Raw genomic sequence first — 19,439 nt, 5'->3', positions numbered from 1 at the left:
TCACTGTCAGCCTGTTCTCTATTTCAGTGTCTTTGGTTATATTTTGCTTGCTTGTTTGTTTTGTTGTTTAGCTTCCTGTTAGAGGTGAGATCATATGGTATTTGTCCTTCAACACCTGGCTTATTTCACTCAGCATAATGCTTTCCAGTTCCATCCATGTTGTTGCAAAAGGTAGGAGCTCCTTCTTTCTTTCTGCAGCATAAAATTCCATTGTGTATATGTACCATAGTTTTTTGATACATTCATTTACTGACGGGCATCTAGGTTGCTTCCAATTCTTGGCTATTGTAAATTGTGCTGCTATGAACACTGGGGTGCATAGGTTCTTTGGGATTGGTGTTTTAGGGTTCTTAGGATACAATCCCAGCAGTGGAATTGCTGGGTCAAAAGGCAAGTCCAATTTTAGTTGTCTGAGAAAATTCCATACTGTTTTCCATAATAGTGGTACCAGTCTGCAATCCCACCAACAGTGGACCAGAGTCCCCTTTTCCCCACACCCTCTCCAACATTTGTTGTTTATTGCTTTGTTTATGATAGCCATTCTCACCAGTGTAAAGTGGTATCTCATTGTGGTTTTAATTTGCATCTCTCTGATAGCAAGCGATATTGAGCATCTCTTCATGTGTCTCTGGATCTTCTGTATGTCCTCCTTGGAGAAGTGTCTGTTCAAGTCCTTTCCCCATTTTTTAATTGGGTTAGTTGTCTTCTTAGAGTGAAGTCCTGTGAGTTCTTTGTATATTTTGGAGATTAAACCTTTGTCTGAGGTATCATTGGCAAATATGTTTTCCCATCCAGTTGGTTGTCTTTTTATTTTAATGCTGTTTTCTTTAGCTGCGCAGAAGCTTTTTATTTTGATGAGATCCCATTTGTTTATTCTTTCCTTTATAGTCCTTGCTCTAGGGGACATATCAGTAAAAATGTTGCTGCGTGAAATATCTGAGATTTTCCTGCCAATGTTCTCCTCTAGGTTAAGTCCATGGTTTTAATGAGTAGCCAACAAGTGAAACAGTTTTCTTCTCCAGTAAAATAAAGGGGTATAGATAATTGCAAATACACCTCCTTTCAAAAAACATGATAGAACACATAGCAGGAATAATGATGAACTAGAAGATAAATCATAGAATCTTCCAATTCAATACCTAATATTTCTGAAAATATAAATTTCTTTATACTCAAAAACTTATTTTCTTCTAATCACTTAAACAGATTTATGTATATTATGTAAATAACTATACGTAGCATGTTTACAGAGCTATGAGTCTATTACCATAATATAAATTTAGGATATTTTCACCCTCCCAAAAAGACATGCCATATGCCTTAGAAGTCACTCCCTTGTCCCTTACACAAATAACCATTAATCAATTTTTTGTCAGTATAAATTAGTCTTTTTAGACATTTCAGTATAACAAGACTGTAAAATATGTTGTCTTTTGAACCTGGTTTCTTTAATATAGCATTTTTGGGGGTTCCATCACTGTTATAGCTTTGAATGGCTGAATAAAAATCTATGATATAAACAGAGCACATTTTACTTATCTTGCATAATGTTTGTAGACATTATGCTTGTTTCTAAGCTTTGCAGAATTATAATAATGCTATCTAAGATTTTGTGTGAATATAGGTAAAAATGTCAGTAGTCACAGAAAATATAAACAGACTAAATCACTTAAACACAAGCCACTCTGGATTTTAAAAATTAACTCTATATATTACTTAGAGAGCTGACTTAACTAGAAGTGTACAACAAGATTGTAAAAAGCTAGAAAAATTATCTATTTCAACAGTGATCATAAAAAAAACTTAGGTATCCTATTCTCAGACACAATGGACCAGAAGTACCACTAAATATAAAGATAAAATTTTTCTAATAAAATAAGTCAGGTTTCAAAACAATATAAATTATTAATGGGCAACACCTATTAATAAATCCCCAAACTGGAAAAAAATAAACAAAAAAAGTCCAAAATACAAGGTTTTAATCATAGTAGGATGTTTTCAAAGATCTTTATTCTATAATATAAAAAGAAGACAAAATAATGAATACAATAAAAGATTTGAAACCCAATTAAAAAAATGTAGCTTTTTGACATACATATAACACTGGAGAACATATCATTTTAAATACATAAGATATGAACACAAGAAAAAAATAAGGAATTCAACATACATGCTAGGGCAAAAGCCAAGAATCCTATTTGAAATTTGTCATATTATAAAGAGGATATGTTCAACCAAACTAGAAGTAAATTAAAAAAATAAACCTAAACTAAAAATTTCTAAATTTTTAAAATTAAGCAACACATTCCTAAATAATTCAGAGTCAATCCTGAGATCTTTATTATACATGCACCTGCTTCTCAGCAATTTCACTTCTAGGTATATACACAACAGAAATGTATAAATATGTAAACCAAAAGACAGACACAAAAATAGTTGCATCAGCAATAATAGAAATAGCTAAAATATATATTAAAAATCCAAATGTTCATTTAACATTATGAACCAACAATGTGCTACGGTCATATACTCAATTCTCTATAGCAATGGAATCAACTAATAATTGCTATGAAACGACAAAAACTAGTAAGTATTATTATATGCCCCCCATACATATAAAAGACAAAATATTCTATGATATCAAAGGTAATGATAGTAATAATATGAAGAAGGGATTTGTGACTGAAAGGTCCAAGAAAATGGGGAACTTCTGCAGCTTGTGGTATCCTGTATCAGTACTAGGTAGTAGGTAATTGATGTATTTACTTCATGACAATTTACCAAGTAGTTATAAAATATAAAATTTTGAGTTGGTTACTTAGGATATGTACATTTTTCTTATGTTTTTACAATGAAATGTAGGGTATACTTTACAATATACAGTGTTTTGTTTTGTTGTGCTTTGTTTTGGGGAGGTAGCAATTTATATTCATAGACTGATTTCTGTCTTCGCTAAGAACCTATGTAGCACAGACTTGTGTGGAAACTATTACAATTTCACACATAAATACCATACAAGATAATATCTCTTAAAAAAGTCAAATAAAGAAATAATATATATTTCAAACAAATGACTGGTTAATCCCGCTATTGTTACAAGCCAGCAGAGATGAAGGAATGAAGTCTAATTTAAGAAAGAATCAATGATCAACCAAGAGCTGATTTTCAACTGCCAGCATAAAAGTACAACTCCCCTGTTGCTAGAGCAGATTGTTAGGGAGCCAGGTAATAGGTTGCAAGGCTGGCTGATCTCTTTCCAGGGCTGCTTTGAGGGTTATCACCACTGTCTAAGGCACCTATATTGCCAAGAGAGGAAGAAATGCCCAAGGGTCTCTGGAGAGAGTTTTGCTTAATGAAGAGTCACCCTGCCCAAACCAAATCTCTCAAATACTGCTAATAAACTCTCAGTATTTATACCCTAGATGTTTCCTGGAAAATAGTTGCTACACCACACCTCCTCATCAATAAGCCCACATGTGGGGAACAAGAGCCTCTGCTTATGAACAAACATGAAGAGGGACATCCCAACAGAAAATTCTTCATTCTTACATCAAAGCAAATACTTTAGTCTTTGTAATAAACATGGCAATTAAAAGAACTTAACTCATAAATGAGTGAAATCACATAACCAATGCACTTGTATTTAAAGATCTATGGATCAAACAGTGAAAAAATTCAAAACCATAGAAGAAATGGCCTGGGTGCTATTAGTGTGGTCAGTAAAAGATCCTCTGACACATGACATTGACCCCATGGCCTCTGTCAGCAGTTAAATGTAGCCTTGGGTGTTACAGGGAAGCCTACTTTAAGAGGTGGACAGAGGAGAAGGAAAGGTCACAAGTGCTGAGGTGGAAACACATGTGGCAGCTTCAGTGAACAGCCAGAAGGTACAGGTGCCAGCAAGACAGTGTGCATAGGGAAAGAGATAGGACAGGTGGTTGCCAAGGGTCTGTACACTGTCACACTGAAAAATTCAACCAAGTAAATTTGAAGATGGAATGGACTGTAATAAGTGACTCTTGAGTGGTGCAAATAACAACTAGCAACTAGAAGGGTTTTCAGAGGTTTTGTACAAAATGGAAGGTTTGTATAGAAAGAAGGATGTGCTGGAAGAATTACTAGCAAGTAAAAGAGAGGATTTTATTTTAGAATGGGCATGTCTTTCCAGGAATGGGATTGTGTTACAAAAACAAATCCAGAACCAATTTGCATCTTTGTCTCGCATAATAGAAGAATATAGTTCAGGGATGGCAATAATGAAAATAAGATTTGTTTCAGTTTTGTAGAGGGTAGAAATTCTGGGAATCAGACCAGAGTGTCACGCCTGCATTAGAGTGCTCAGGCTTTTTCTCGTGGAGAGAGGGTGGGGGTGGGGTTTTCTTTTTGGTGTGATTTTCTATGGCTATGGGACACTGACATGCCGTCTTTCATGGGAGTAAGGGGTGGGGGAGCTGAAAGGGGAGTCCTGCAGCTTCTCCCTAAGTTCATTCCCTTCATTCAGGTGCTGGTCTCTCTGTTTTCCTTACTGTTCCTCCCCTCCCCAAACTCCAGTGGTATCTCACAACTGCAAGGAGAAGAGTCAAAAGAAGTCCCAGACCAGGGGAATTTAATCTAAGTATTTTCTGGTTAGGGAGGAGAGGCATAAACCATTTGCTCTCAAATGTCCTTGGTTAGGGGAGATATGGCCTTGCGATTCACCAGCTGGCTTTAAATTGCTCAGACTCTTTGGCCTTGTTTAATAATCTTTTAAAACTACTTTATTGTTCATGTTATTACAGTTATCCTAATTTTGCCCTCTTTGCCCTCCCAGACCCTGAGCCTCTCCACTCCCTTAGGCAATCCCCACACTGTAGTCCTTGTCCATGGATCATGCATAAATACTCTCTAGCTACTATATCCGCTATGCTATGCTTTACATCTCCATGACTATTTGGTAACAATCAATTAGTACTTCTTAATTCCTTCACCCTTTTTCCATTCCCTTGACACCCCTCCCATCTCCAAAGCATTAAAGGAAAAGCTCTCTATATCTATGGTTCTGTTTCTGTTCTATTTTGGTTTTTTAGATTCAATATTTTAAAGATTTTATTTGCTTATCTGTAGAAGGGAAGGGAAGGAGAAAGGGAGAGAAATATCAATTTATGATTGCTTCTCATGTGTCACCTGCTGGGAACTTGCCCCTGTTGGGAACTGACCTGCAACCCAGGCATGTGCCCTGACTGGGAATCAAACCTTGGTCCTCTGCTTCGCAGGCCCGAGTTCAATTCACTGAGCTACACCAGCCATGGCAAGATTCAATTTTTGATAGATATGTATTGATTACCATTTCAATGTTCCTATTTTTGATCTCCTTCTTTCTCTTAAAGAAGACCCTTTGACATTTCATATAATACAAGTTTGGTGATGATAAACTCCTTTAGCTTTTTCTTGTCTGAGAAATTCTTTATCTGTCCTTCAGTTCTAAGTCAAAGTTTTGCTGGAGGAGGAATCTTGCTTATAGGTTCTTGCTTTTCATCATTGAATGTTTCTTGACATTCCAATATAGCCTGCAAAGTGTCATTTGACAAATTAGAAAGCTCTCTTGTAGGTAACGAACTGCTTTTTCACTTGTGGCTTTTCAGATTCTTTTTGTCTTTAACCTTTGGCATTTTAATTATGATGATTTTTGAGTTGGAACTCTTAGGGTTTATCTTCTTTGGGACTACACTCCCTGAACTTATATGTTTATTTCCTTCACTAAGTTAAAGAAGATTTCTGTCATTATTTTTTCAATAGGTTATCAATTTCTTGCTTTTTCTCTTTTCCTTGTGGCACAACGATGATGCAAATATTGGTATGGTTGAAGTTGTCCTAGAGGTCACTTACACTATCCACATTTTTTTGGATTCGTTTTCCTTTTTTACAGTTTTGATTGGATGTTTTTTATCTCTCTATGTCCAAAATCACTCATTTATTTCTCAGGTTCATCAGTTCTCTGCTGATTCCCTGTAGCTTTTTCCTCATTTCAGTTCATGTATCATTCATTTCTGATTGGTTCTTTTTATGGTTTCCATGTGCTTTTTTATGCTGTTGAAGTTCTCTCTGAGTTCACCTGCTCTTCCCCTAAGTTCATTCAGCATCATTTATGATTAGAGTTCTGAACTTTGAATCTGGTAGGTTGCTTGTCTGCACTTTTATTTAGATTTTCTGGACTTTTGTTTCCTTGTTTCATTTGGGCCATGTTTCTTTGTCTGCTCCTTTTGGCAGCCTCCCTGGGCCAAAAGGAGTTTGTTGCTTCTATGTACTAGGTAGAGGTGCTAGGATTCTCCGGTTTGGTAGAGTGGCCTAAAGTAGGTGGTTTCCTTTAGGGTCCAGTGACACAGCCTCCCAATCAAGTACTCCCAAGCTGGGTACTAGAGATGGTCCCACCATGTGGACTGTTTATACTTCCCTCTTGTAGTTGAGCCTAGATTACTGTTGGCAGGTCAAAGAAAGGAATTTCCCCAGGTCAATCAGCTGAAAAGACTGGCTGTGACCACTGACTACCAACCTCTGACCACTGCAGAAGATCAGTTGTGCATAGGCCCATGCCACAGAGCAACACTGACATCAGCAGGACTCTGGCACCTGCTGAGACCACCCCTTGGGTGTGCTGTTTGTATAGGCAGTTGGGTAGGGTTGCTCCAACAAGGTATGTAGCTATCCACCAGGTACACTGGCTCTGTGGTCTCCTGGAGGGTAAAGACCAAGATCAGCCAGCACCTGTATTCTGTCCAGGGCCTACCAGTATGAGCTACAAAACAACCTGCAGATGACTGTCATCTGTGCTTGGCATAGAGGTGTCTAAGCAAGGCCAAGCTGTGACCAGTACCAGCTGCTGCTGGTGCCAAGCCTCTGGCCACTTAGCAAGAGGTACAGAGCTCACTGAGACCAGATGCTATTTATTTGAGAGAATTTAGAAAAATCTGAGGCATAAGCTAAGACAAGCCATTCATTGGAAAAGCCACTGTTAACAGCTTGGGAAAGCCTGAAAGTTACATGGAGTAGAGCCTCAGAAAATCACAAGTGATTTTTAAAAATCTCGATTTGCCCAATCATGCAATTGGGCAAAAAGTGTGAGCCAGATTTATGGAGTCTCAGATATGGCACCTGTCAGCCAACTCTGTGAAGGAAGAGGTCAGAAAAGGACCAATGGCCTCTTTCACCACTTTTGTCTGGGAGAAAACTGCTGCCCAGTTCTTGCCCTGGTATGAGACAATTCGATCTCATCTGTCTCTGATGACTTTCAATGTGCTACTCCCAAGCTAGAGCTCAGAGGGAGTGAGTCTGAGCCGGTCTGTGTGTGGGCCCTTTGAGGCAAACTGTGTAGCAAACTAGCAGTTTCTGTCTTCCACAGCCTCATTTCCCACTGGTTTCAAAAGCCCTAAACTATGCGCACTGATACTCCCAGCACTGAGACCCAGACTGGGCACACCTGGTATGGGGCTGGGACCCCTTGCTTTTTTATCTGCCCCATGTGGGTGTGAGACCAACCTGTTCTGCATCAACACCCCTACAAAGAGTTTCAGTGTTTTTTTTTCATTAATTCCGTACATGTAGGGCTTCCATTATCCTCAATTTCTGGCAATTCTGAAGTTTAGTTGTAATTTTGACATGGTGATGTGAGGAGGCAAGCCCTGTTTACCTAGGCCACCATCTTACCTTTCACATTGTCTCAGTTTCCTCATTCCACTTGCCCAGGAATTTTCCTAGCTTCTTACTTTCCTGTCTAAATGGCAAGGGTTTAAAATGCAGATCGCATCTTCTTCCTATGCAAGAGACACAGGACCCAAGTGTCAGATTACCTCATTGGATTCATCAGAAAATTCCAGACTGATTACTAAGCATTACAGTTATGGAAGAAGTTGAAACTTCAATGAAATCTGGTATTAAATCAAGGTTTGGCATCATGTTGTTTTTGCAAAGTAACACCACTTAGAGCCTATGGTTTGTTTTTTTGTTTGTTTTATTTTTTTGGTTTTGGTTTTGGGGTTCATTCTTTTTTCGTTAACACTGGGTAGGGTTTTGTTGGCCTAAAAAGATTTAGAATTTATTCTAAAAGAATTGAGAAGCCAAGCAGAAATTTCAAACAGGAGTTTGTCATAATTTTCTGTGTTTCAAAATAATGTCATTCCAGGTGAGAAACATACAATAGGTCAAGAGAAGGCTAAAATCTGAGGGACTAGTGAGGAAATGTCTCTCCTGCCATGATACAATTTCCCTTCAAAAAGTTTGAAAGCATTGTCCTAACACTGCATTTCACCTTCTGATTTATATCTATGAAAGAATATCCAAAAGTATCAAAACATTTTTAAAGTTTGTATCAGCCAATAAGAGAGGACTGGCCCAAACAACATCAGTACATGACAAAATGCTCTGGAGAATGGCACTGTGGCAGTTGTTTTTTTTGTTTGTTTTTTTGTTTGTTTTTTTGGCATTTAGAGTCAAAGGAGAGAATGTAAGAAAGGTTATCTGAAGTCCATTTCTGGTAGATTAAGGAGGTGGAAGAAAGTGGAGGTGGGTAGGGGAGGGGAAAACTCTAGGATAATACAAAAAGTGAAAAGGAGAGATACATACTTCTTTTACATTGGCAGATACAGAATACATCTTTCACAATGGTAGGGACAGAATAGATAACATTTTACATTTATAGGAAATGCAGCTGGTATTTGGGCAACAAGAGATGTTTGAGGTCACTGTGCTCTGCTGCCCAAAGTCATGCCTTTGAGAAATTACTCAGGCATTTCAAAGGTCTGTTATCCTTGATGCATAAGAACAATGGACTGGCCTTTTTAAGGTACAGATTAACCTTTTACTAAGGAAGCTATTGGCCTGAGATGAGACTACTCACCAGGACCCACCCAGTTAGAAATTTATGATCAGATCATCCTGTGTGGTGAGCTTGTGTCACTGAACTTGTCCACCTGCTGTGTAGCCCCTGTTTCGTCCACAGGAATAGCCATTAGAATGGATCCCATGATTCCTCTGATAAAAAGAGGTGACTGTCCCACCCTATTTCCCATTTCTACTTTGTACAATATTTGTCACCAGAAAATGTCAACTTTAAAGTGAAACCATCTATGAAAACCCAAGTAAAAATAGACCTCCTCTGCAATTCTATAACATTTATATGAAACATATGTGTGACACTTCAGAAACCTTTCATGGGAATAACTCATTTAGGCATATTAATTCCTTTCAATGTTGGTACCCTTGTGTTTCTCCTTCAGATATAAGGAGAATGCTATGAAATTGTCTAGAATTTATCATGACCAGCCAGTGAAGCCCCTGGATCGAGCTGTCTTCTGGGTTGAGTTTGTAATGCGCCACAAAGGAGCCAAACACCTGCAGCCAGCCTCCTATGACCTTAACTGTTTCCAGTACTACTCTTTGGACGTGATTGGGTTCCTGCTGGCCTGTGTGGCAACTGCTATACTTGTCGTCACGAAATGTGTCCTGTTTTGTTGCCAGAAGTTTCCCAAAACAGAAAAGAAGGGGAAGAGGGAGTAGTGTTTCTAAGCCTGAAGCTGATATACCCAATAGATGGGACCCATCCAACTTATTCCATCAAGAGGCAGTTGCTCCTCCTGGGACAAAATGACTTTCCACAATTTAGCTTCACATTTGAAAATTTGTTTGCAAGTAATTTCAGGTCAGGTTTGCAAGTAATAAAGGTCAGTGAATCCTAGAGCTGTTTCTTTGAAAAGATAAAAAAGATTGACAACCATTTAACAAGACTCATCCAGAAAAATAAACAGGAAGGACACAAATAAATAAATTCGGGAAAGAAAAAAATCTAATTCACAATCACTTCAAAAAGAATAAAATACCTAGGAATTAATTTAACCAATAAGTAAAAGATTCTGTACTCAGAAATTTGTGAGATACTGGAGAAAAAAATTAAAGAAGATACAAATAAGTGTAAGCATTAATATCATTAAAATGTCCATATTACCCAAAGCAATTTATACTGTCAATGCAATTTCTATCAAAATAAAAGATGTATTTCACCAAACTGGGCCACATATTTTTAAAAATATATGGAACCACAAGAGTCCTCAGATAGCAACACTGGTCTAGAGAGAGAAGAAAGAAGTTGGACAAATCATGCTGCTTAATCTCAAACTATACCATAAGGCCATAATAATCAAAATGGCATGGTACTGTTAAGAAAAAAAAAAGGACACATAGATCAATGTAGCAGAACAGAGCTACCAGAAATAAACCCACACCTTTCAATGAATATTTGACAGAGGAAGCAAGTGCATACAATGGGCTAATGATAGTTTATTCAATAAAATGATGGTAGGAAAATTGCACAGATGCATGCAGAAAAATTAAACTAGATTAATTTTTATGCCACATACAAGAATACATTAAAAATGGGTTAAAGACTTAAATGCTAGACCTCAAACCATAATCTTAGAAGAAAATATAAGCAGCCAAATCTCAGACATTACTCACAGCAATATTTTTCCCTCTCTACCTCCTCAGGCAAGGAAAACAGAACAATAAATAAACAAATGGTACTAGATCAAACTAAAAAGGTTTGCAGGGCCAAAGAAACCATCAAAAAATAATTAAACAACCTACTCAATGGGAGGACATGTTGCTGATATATCTAATGGGAGGTTAATACCCAAAATTTATAAAGAGCTTATAAAATTCAACATCAAAAAAGCAAATAATCCTATTAAAATATGGGCAAGAGACCTGAATAGACCCTTTTCTAAAGAGGACATATGGATAGCCAACAGACATATGAAAAGATGTTTAATGTCACTAGTGATCAGACAAATGAAAATTCAAACCATGTGAAATACCATATGGTGTGCCATTGTAACACCTGTCACAATGGCAACCATCAATAGCAAGGAACAACTGCTGGTGAAGATGTGCAGTAAGGGGAATCACAGTGCACTGTTAGTAGAAATACAGATTCTGCAGCCACTGTAGAAAACAGTATGGTCACAAAATTAAAGATCAATCTTTCTTATGACCCAGAGATTCCACTTCTGGGAATTTATCTAGAGATATGCAAAATGCTCATTTGAAAACATACATGCACCACTATATCATTTGCAATGTTATTTACAATAGCTCCCCAAGTGATCATCAGTAGTGAGTAGATAAAACATTCATGGTACATTTACATAATGGATTAGTACTCAGCTATAAAAAAGAAGCAAACTTTCCTCTTCGACACAACATGGTTATAATGAAAAAAAAATGCAATGTATGAAATTATATGATATTTGTCCTCCTATGACTGGAAATAAGCCAGTCGCAAGAGGACAAGTGCCATATACTTTCACTTATACAGGAATTCTAATATACAAACTGAACTAACAAGCAACATAGACACAGACTCATATACAGAGAGAAGGCTGAGATCTCTGTGGGGTGGGGAGTGACTTGGTGTTTGTAGGGTTCGAGCCAAAAAATAAACAACTCGTAGATATGGACAACATTGTCTATGGACCCACAGAAACAATGCAGGGCAAGGGGGCTGTGTAAGTTGAAGAGGCTCTAGGGAGAAAAATACTAAGAGAAATAAAATTAATATGAACTTCAATAAAAACACTTGCCCCACACTTGCAGCTAAGAGTGGCCAAAAAATGGAGCTATAATACAAGGTAGTCCCTGGGCTGGACATTGTTTTTAAATAATAAGTCATCTACTTTAAAAATGTATATTTTATGTTATTCAAAGAGTCCGAATACAGTACCATTACAGAATAAATCATCATACTTGGGAGACTATGGAAATTGGGTGATTAAATTAAGGCTTTCTTTCTTCAGCACATAAAACTGGCAATCATTCATACAAAGAAAATTCTTAAGATGACTAGCATAGCCCAGAGATAAGTGCTGGGTAGACAGAGAAGTGGTGTAGATGCAATTTCTACCCATAGATGCCTGTCATTCTACTCGGAAAGACAGATTGTAAGTAAGAAAATCTGTGCGAAGAGTAGTATAATAAGGAAAGACCACCAAGCTGGAAAACACCCAGCAGGGATCATCGAAAGTGATCCCTGTCATTGACAAGTAAGTGAGACCTGAAGGATGCCCAGTAGCAGGAGGAAGGAATGGGGAGAGATGAAGACTCAAAAGGTAAAGCAGGAAAAATAACACTGACAGTTTCCAAGAAGTCTGAGTTCAGTGTATGAGGAAGAATCTGAAAAAGGAGGCAGATGATGATGGTGAAGTTAAACATAAGTAATTTTAAAGATTTTGAAGCATCTAATGAGAGCATTTGTGAGCCAATGAAAAGGAGAAAGGGGAATAAAGGGCAGATACATGATCAGATTTCCTTTTTTAAAAAGCCCTCAAGATGCAGTCACTGGATTGAATTCTACAGGGACCAGCATGGAAAGGCAAAGAAATAGTAGTTTGTTGCAATGTAAACTAGGCATTAGAGATAGGACAACATATCCTGGCTGGTGTAGCTCAGTGAAATTAGTGCAGGCCTGCAAACCAAAAGGTTGCCTGTTCCATCCCTTCTCAGGGCACATTCCTGGTTTGTGGGCCAGGTCCCCAGTAGAGGGCACTCAAGAGGCAACTACACATTGATGTTTCCCTCTCTTCCTCCCTTCTCCTCTCTAAATATAAATAAGTAAAATCTTTAAAAACATAAGTAAAGATATGATAACCCCAACTCTTACAATATAAACCTCATATATTTTTTCAAAAGAAAGACTATTTAATGTATACAAAATACTTCAAATATCTTTGGTACATAGTGATACAAAAGTAATATAAACTGCTGTTATTATTGTTGTTCTAATTACTGTAGAGAATGTTTTAAATAACCTAATACATATGACTACAATATCATATTTAATAGCACTGGTTTCCAATTGATCAAGATTACATACTCCATCAGAAGTTATTTGTCTGACACCAGAGCAAATAACTGCTCAGGGATTCAGGAAATGCTTGTGTGGGATGGTGTCTGTAGGGATGAGAGGTCAGAAGAAATACAAAAGCCTGTAGTGGTTTGTTTGTTTGTGTGTTTTGGTTTGCGAGAAGACAAAAGAGAACATATACTGTGAAGTACTTAGAAGTAAATGTATAAATAATTTGGTATTCAACTGAGTAGCTTGAAGTACTAATAAATTTTTATGACTATTGAGCATCTTCACCAGTCCTCTAGTTTAAAGGGAAGACCATTCCTCCACAATATGAATGGGCACCCCAACAACACTGGCAGCCAAACCCAAAGTTTACTCGCCTTCAGTACAGCATTTAAACAACTTCTCATTGGAGATCCCAGGAATTTGAGATCCTAGAGCATAAAGGAGACGTGCTTACTACAGCAGGAGTTTCTGCTGTATACAAAGCCTGTGTGAGATCTCAGTAGAGATTCGATGGTGAGATTCACAGAAATACGGATCACAGGGATAGTCATCAGTGGAAAGGAGCAAGGGGAAGAAAAAGGGTAAAGCTACAGGGAACAAGAAGCATAAATGGTAGGCACAAAATAGACAGGGGAAGATTAAGAACACTATAGGAAATGGAGAAGCCAAAGAAGTTATATGTATGACCCATGGACATGAACTGAGGTAGGGGAACAATGGTGGGAGGAGGTTATGGGGCAGAAGGAAGTAAAGGGGGGAAATGGGACAACTGTATAGCATAATCAATAAAATACATTAACATTTTTATATCTTCTAGTGAACATGATTGTTACCATCATAGCTGCCTACCAAAATGATCAAAGAGAAAATGTACACTGCATATAAAATAACAACCATAAATTCTGGATGTATCATAAAGTCCAAACAGTTTCTACCACTTCTACCTGAACACTGTTCATAGTTTAAAAATGCAAAGAATTCTGTTATTATATATTATAGGGTGTCATCTTATGAGAGAAAAAATCTATATACCTTAAACTGATAAATAATTCAATATTTACTTTCTAACCTTCACCACCTCCTCTTGTCACTAGGAGTCTGCCTATGTGGTCTCTCTCCTGTAGGGAGCTCCTAGTCCCAAGTTCTCAGCAAGAGAGAAGGGAAGAGTGAAGGAGAGACTACTTAACAATAGATTATTGTTTTCCTACAGTATCAGTGGGGAAAGAAGAAGGATTTACCCACTACCTATCTATCAATTAAGATTAGATAGATAACCCTGGCTGGTGTAGCTCAGTGTATTGAGCGTGGGCCTGGGAACCACACAATCCTGGTTCAATTCCCAGTCAGGGCACATGCCTGGGTTGCGGGCCAGTTCCCAAAAGGGGACTCTTGAAAGGCAACCATACATTGATGTTTCTCTCCTTCTCTCCTTCCCTTCCTCTCTAAAGATAAATAAATAAAATCTTTTTAAAAGATTAGAAAGAAAGATAGATAGATAGATAAATGGATATCAATATAAAATGAGTTTTCCATGCACCAAGTTGGTTAGGGTAGTGAGTGGTTCCCAAAATTTCCTGCATGTTAGAACCACCTTGGGTGCTTTGAACAATACTAATGTGATGCCCATTTCCATACAAACAAAAGCAGAATTTCTAGTGCTTGGGCCAAAATTTAACATTTGTGAGTGCTTCCTAGCTGATTCCAGTATGCACTAGAGTGTGGGAAACACTGATTAAGGTCCAGATGAGCAGAGAACATGGTTATCACTTTACTTGTGATGCATAATTTACAGACAAATTTGGCGAATCGTTTAGCCAATCAAGCATCAGGTATTCTGATGCTGTCTAAACTAAATATCAACTCCCTGTGACTTTAAAACCCACTGATAAGTTTAACCAAATTTATGCAAGTAAATAAACTTTCATGGAGACTACTTCCAAAGTATTATTACTATGCAAAACAGTGGCACCACCTTGCTTCCATATCATTAATGGGTATGAATGAATTCAGTTACACTCTTGTTTCCACCTTCACTGGGCCTTATTTTTTTCATCTTATCTAGTTCAACCACATCACCTATTGGCCATTGGAGGAAGGAGTTTCTTTCATATTTCTTTCTAAGAAACAACTTTCTGTGATAAGTGGAGGTAAGAAGCCTATACTATCAATGTCTTGCTCTCCCCTTCCCCCTCATATTCCACTGGGTTTTTTTTCCCCTATATTTCAAACAATCTTATTCATGAATGACCAATGTCTCTTTAAAATCTATTTGGGTTTTCCCCATATTTCTGCTTTCTGAAAAAAATAATAGCACTACTAAGTTTCAATATTATTATTTCTTTTTTTACATCATTATCTATTAATATGCTACTAATACTATATTAGTGCTTTAATAATATCTATCATTTCATATACACTGCAATTTACCAGGAAAATGTTATATGGTGTTCATTTACTAAATTAGAATTATTAGTAATACCACATGATTTATATTATCATTGCACATTACAGATGACACTAATAAGCTCAAATATCCTTGTAACTTGCTAATTTGGGCTTTCAATCAGCATATTGGCATATTCATCATAAAAAAACTACATAGGAAAAACTTAGGTCTTATAATTGGATATCAAAACAGCTTTTTTACACTGCCTACAATTAAATTCTGCATGAATTTCAAATATAATCTTTCTAAAAATAATTTTAAGATATAATTCAGTAACTTTATTTAATTACTTATTTAAATCTGCAGATGCAGTGTTTCTCACAATCATTCAATAATTACATATTGAAATTTTACAATCTTTTCACGTAGGCAAATATTTGTAAACCAAGTTGTTGCTATGAAAAAAAGGTAGTCTAAATTCCAGACCACTAATACATAAACAAACTTTTCTGCCTTGCCCACATAAGCCTCTAGCTGAAAAACAGAAAATGACAAGTGTTGACAGGTATGTGGATGTAAAGGAAACCTATTTACTGTGGTCAGGAATGTAAAATGATGCAGACTCTATGGAAAACTAAATGGAGGTTCTCCAAAATATTAAAAATAGAACTGCCATATATGATCCAGCATTTCCACCTATGTGAGTTTATGTCCAAAAGAATCGAAAGCAGAAAGTTGAAGAAATGTTTGCACACTCATGTCCCTTGAAAGAGTATTTATAATAGCCAAGAGGAGAAAATAACCCAAATGTCTATGAACAGATGAATAGGTGAAGACAATAGGTTTAGGTATATATATGAGAACATTTTCTGTCTTAAGAAAGAAAATTATGTCATTTTCCATGACATAAAGAACCATTTGGAGATAATACTAAGTGAAATAAACATGTCACAAAAAAGTCAGTAGTAAATTAGACTATGATTCCTCAAAGCATACACCTACCATCACCCCAATAGTAAGCAAATACAATGGTCGAAAATATTCTCCTCAAATAAACATTCAAGTAATCTAAAAAATGAAGAACCCAAACCATCATATTTAAACATGAAAAGCATGATGGTGGGCGTTTTTTATACCCAATTAGAAATTATTTGATTTGTGTTTAACTAGAAGTACTTAAATTCCAATCTCCTAAATGTAGTTTTTAGGAAATGTTGGGTAGGTTGAGCTGTGTTGTTCAATACTATTGGCCTTTAATATCAAAGCAGCTACATTCAATCTGAAACACTTCTACCGGCAGGCTGTCCAAAGTTCAGCTTCATTAAGCATCAATGGATGAGGGGTACAAGTATGAATACACTTCTCATAACTGGATACTTAGCTTCCTGTGCTTGAGAGGAGCTCAGATTTAGTTACGTCAAGATCTTTAAAAAAAAAAAAAACACCATTAAACTGACTTGAGATCTATAATGTTATACTCATAATGTCAGAATGTCTATCCTTAAGTATTTTAAAGTTATTGTAACAATAGAAGTATTGTATAATTTGTTGTATCAATACGAAACTACAGGAGAAAGATCTGAAAACTTCAATTTTTGTAATAAGCTTCACATTGTTGGTTATTTCTCATTCAGCAAATTGCAGAGAAAAGAGTAGACTTACATTATGGTAATAATAATAATATTTATTTCTGTTTGAAATAAAACAATGAAATTGTCCGGCTAAGTCTTACACAGAACTGTTTTTAGTTTTCTCCTATCCAACAACTACTACTGCCATCATGTACATGAAGATGGATCTTCTTTATTCAAACCACAAAAATCTCACAAACTGCTTGAGAACAAAATACACCTACACTGACAGCTTCTCTCTCAATGCATTCTATAACATACTTTGTGACACATAAGCTTCAAACTTCAGTCACCAGCACATTTTCTTTATGATAAGTCTCATATAACTTTGCCGTATCTGAAATAAATTCTCCCTTCAGCTTTTCTTTGCTGCAAGAAATTCTTATCTCAAAAGATTTCTGTTTTGAAATATAATTCTTGACTGTAGCACTTAAAATTTGAAATTATGCTGGAGATAGAGTTGGCTCAATACAGAACAGAATGAACTATTGTTTGATAAATTAAGAAGTAATCTATCTTAGAGACTTGGTTCAAATTTTGTAGTTATTAAAATGTTGAAAGCCAGGCAAGTGATGTCAGCAGTTAAGATAGTAGAATTTGTATCCACCCACAGCAACAATAAGTTGTCAGCCATCGAAGAACAGAAGTTTTTTTATTTATTTTATTTTTTTGCAAGTTTTGGGAACCAATATGAGGCCGAGAAACCTGGATGAATCCCAAGACTGAGGAGGGTCATTTTTAAAAGTCAGGCCTCCACCAAGACTGACCAACCATGATCCCAAATGCAGGACCCCATATGCCAGTGAATGTGACTAGAGCCCTGACTGGCCCTGGTTTTGCCTCCAGCATCACTCCTCAAGGGACCTCAGAAAAACCACACCTGCCCATGCCTTGGGCAACAGACCTGATGACCTTGGGCTCTGAAGGGAATCTATAGCTACCCTATAACTTAGCTTGAACCTTCTTGGCTGTGGCCCAAGAGCACTCTTGCCAGCACAGGAATCCAGTGGGAAACATGCCCATTTCTACCGCTGGAGGCAGGTTCAGTGACCTCAGTATGACTGCAGGCCCTAAAGCAACCCTTTGATTGTGATCCACCCCTTCCTAGTCACAGTCCAGGAACTGACCTGCCTTCCAAGAGATCCAGCTGAAAGACATCTATCATGGTCCCAGAGGCAGGCCTGCAGACCTGGGGCCTGTCTCCAGACCTTAAGCAGTGCTATGACTTGATTCCAGTCACTCAGCTGCACTCCAGGACTAGTCCTGCCTGCCCACGGACCCACCAGTGACCCAACGGGAGTCCTCCCAGGGACCTGGGGAAGGACATGCCCGTGCAACATCTGAAAACCAGTCTGGGGAACCAACTATGACATGTTATAAAACTATAACATTTAGGACAGTATGATAAGAGAGCAAGGACAGGCAGATTAAGCAACAGAACCAAAGGAAGAACCCGAAAAAATACTTATGTATATATAGGTATTTTCTATCTGATAGAGCTGGTTAGAGACATCAGAGGCGGAAGTCTACACATTTCATTGGAACAATTGCTTACCTATGTAGAAAGGAAAAATAGCCTGGCCTCTTGCCTCACAGCATACACAAGAATCAACCCCCGGGGTACTAAAGATAAAATGAGATGGGCAAAACTACTGACTATTTTAAAATACATTATAAAACAACATTTTCATAGTCTCAACGTAAGAAAAAACATTCAAAACAAGACAGCCACAGCACAAATCATAAGAAATGATGAATTTAAGCATGTTAAAATGCAGAACTTCTACTTATTAAAGGCACCATGAAAAGAGTGAATAGATGAGGCATAAGGGAGCACAGAAATTTATAAGGGGTTTGGGCACTCAGAAGTAGGTTCCTAATTGAAAGGAAGAATGGCTTACTGATGACTAAGTTACAACAACACCTTGGAGGCAAGATTCTGAAAGGATTTGGTATATGATGCTGTGTTCCCATAGTCGGAATACATGGGTGTAGGAATCAAGGCATAGAAGTATAATTACACTATTACATGTATAGAATGTTTGCTTCCCATTTGGAAATTTATCTTAATCCTCAGTAGGAAATGCTTCCATCAGGGACACTATAATGGTTCCATGGAATTGTAAACTTTTGAGCTTTGTATGTCACTAAACTAACAGGAAAAGAAAGTTAATCTAGGTATCCAGGTTAATCTGGGCCATTAATCAGTGATCATTCTGATCACCCAGAAGTTTAATTATTGCTACACAGTGAAGCTGATAGAACTACATCTGGGACCCAGGGGATTCTCTGGAATGCCTCTCTTACCTTCATGCCAAATTGTAAATGTTAATGGAATACTAACAGCAACCGGAAAAACGCAAGATGACCAAAGACAGACCTTTCAGGATTGGAGAACTGGTTCATCCCACCAGGTAAAGAACCCATAGAAGTAACTGGTTGAAAACAAGGGACGTATGATGGGTTTACCAAAGGAAGCCATAGGTGTCAACTATGACATGGCCAAATTACAGAAATGGGGACTAGAGTGGCTTTGATATTTTCT

The 19,439-nt window shown here is 37.3% G+C and overlaps 1 pseudogene; it reads left to right on the top strand.

Annotated features, from left to right (window-relative positions):
- Positions 1 to 9,660, top strand: part of LOC118978268 (UDP-glucuronosyltransferase 2B31-like) — a 63,089-nt pseudogene extending 53,429 nt beyond the window's left edge.
- The last annotated feature ends 9,779 nt before the right edge of the window (positions 9,661 to 19,439 follow it).

This window comes from Sturnira hondurensis, unplaced genomic scaffold (genome assembly GCF_014824575.4).
Source record: "Sturnira hondurensis isolate 20B ecotype Veracruz unplaced genomic scaffold, ASM1482457v3 Scaffold0021666, whole genome shotgun sequence".
Lineage (NCBI taxonomy): Eukaryota > Metazoa > Chordata > Mammalia > Chiroptera > Phyllostomidae > Sturnira > Sturnira hondurensis.
This window is presented reverse-complemented; position numbering and strand designations above follow the sequence as displayed.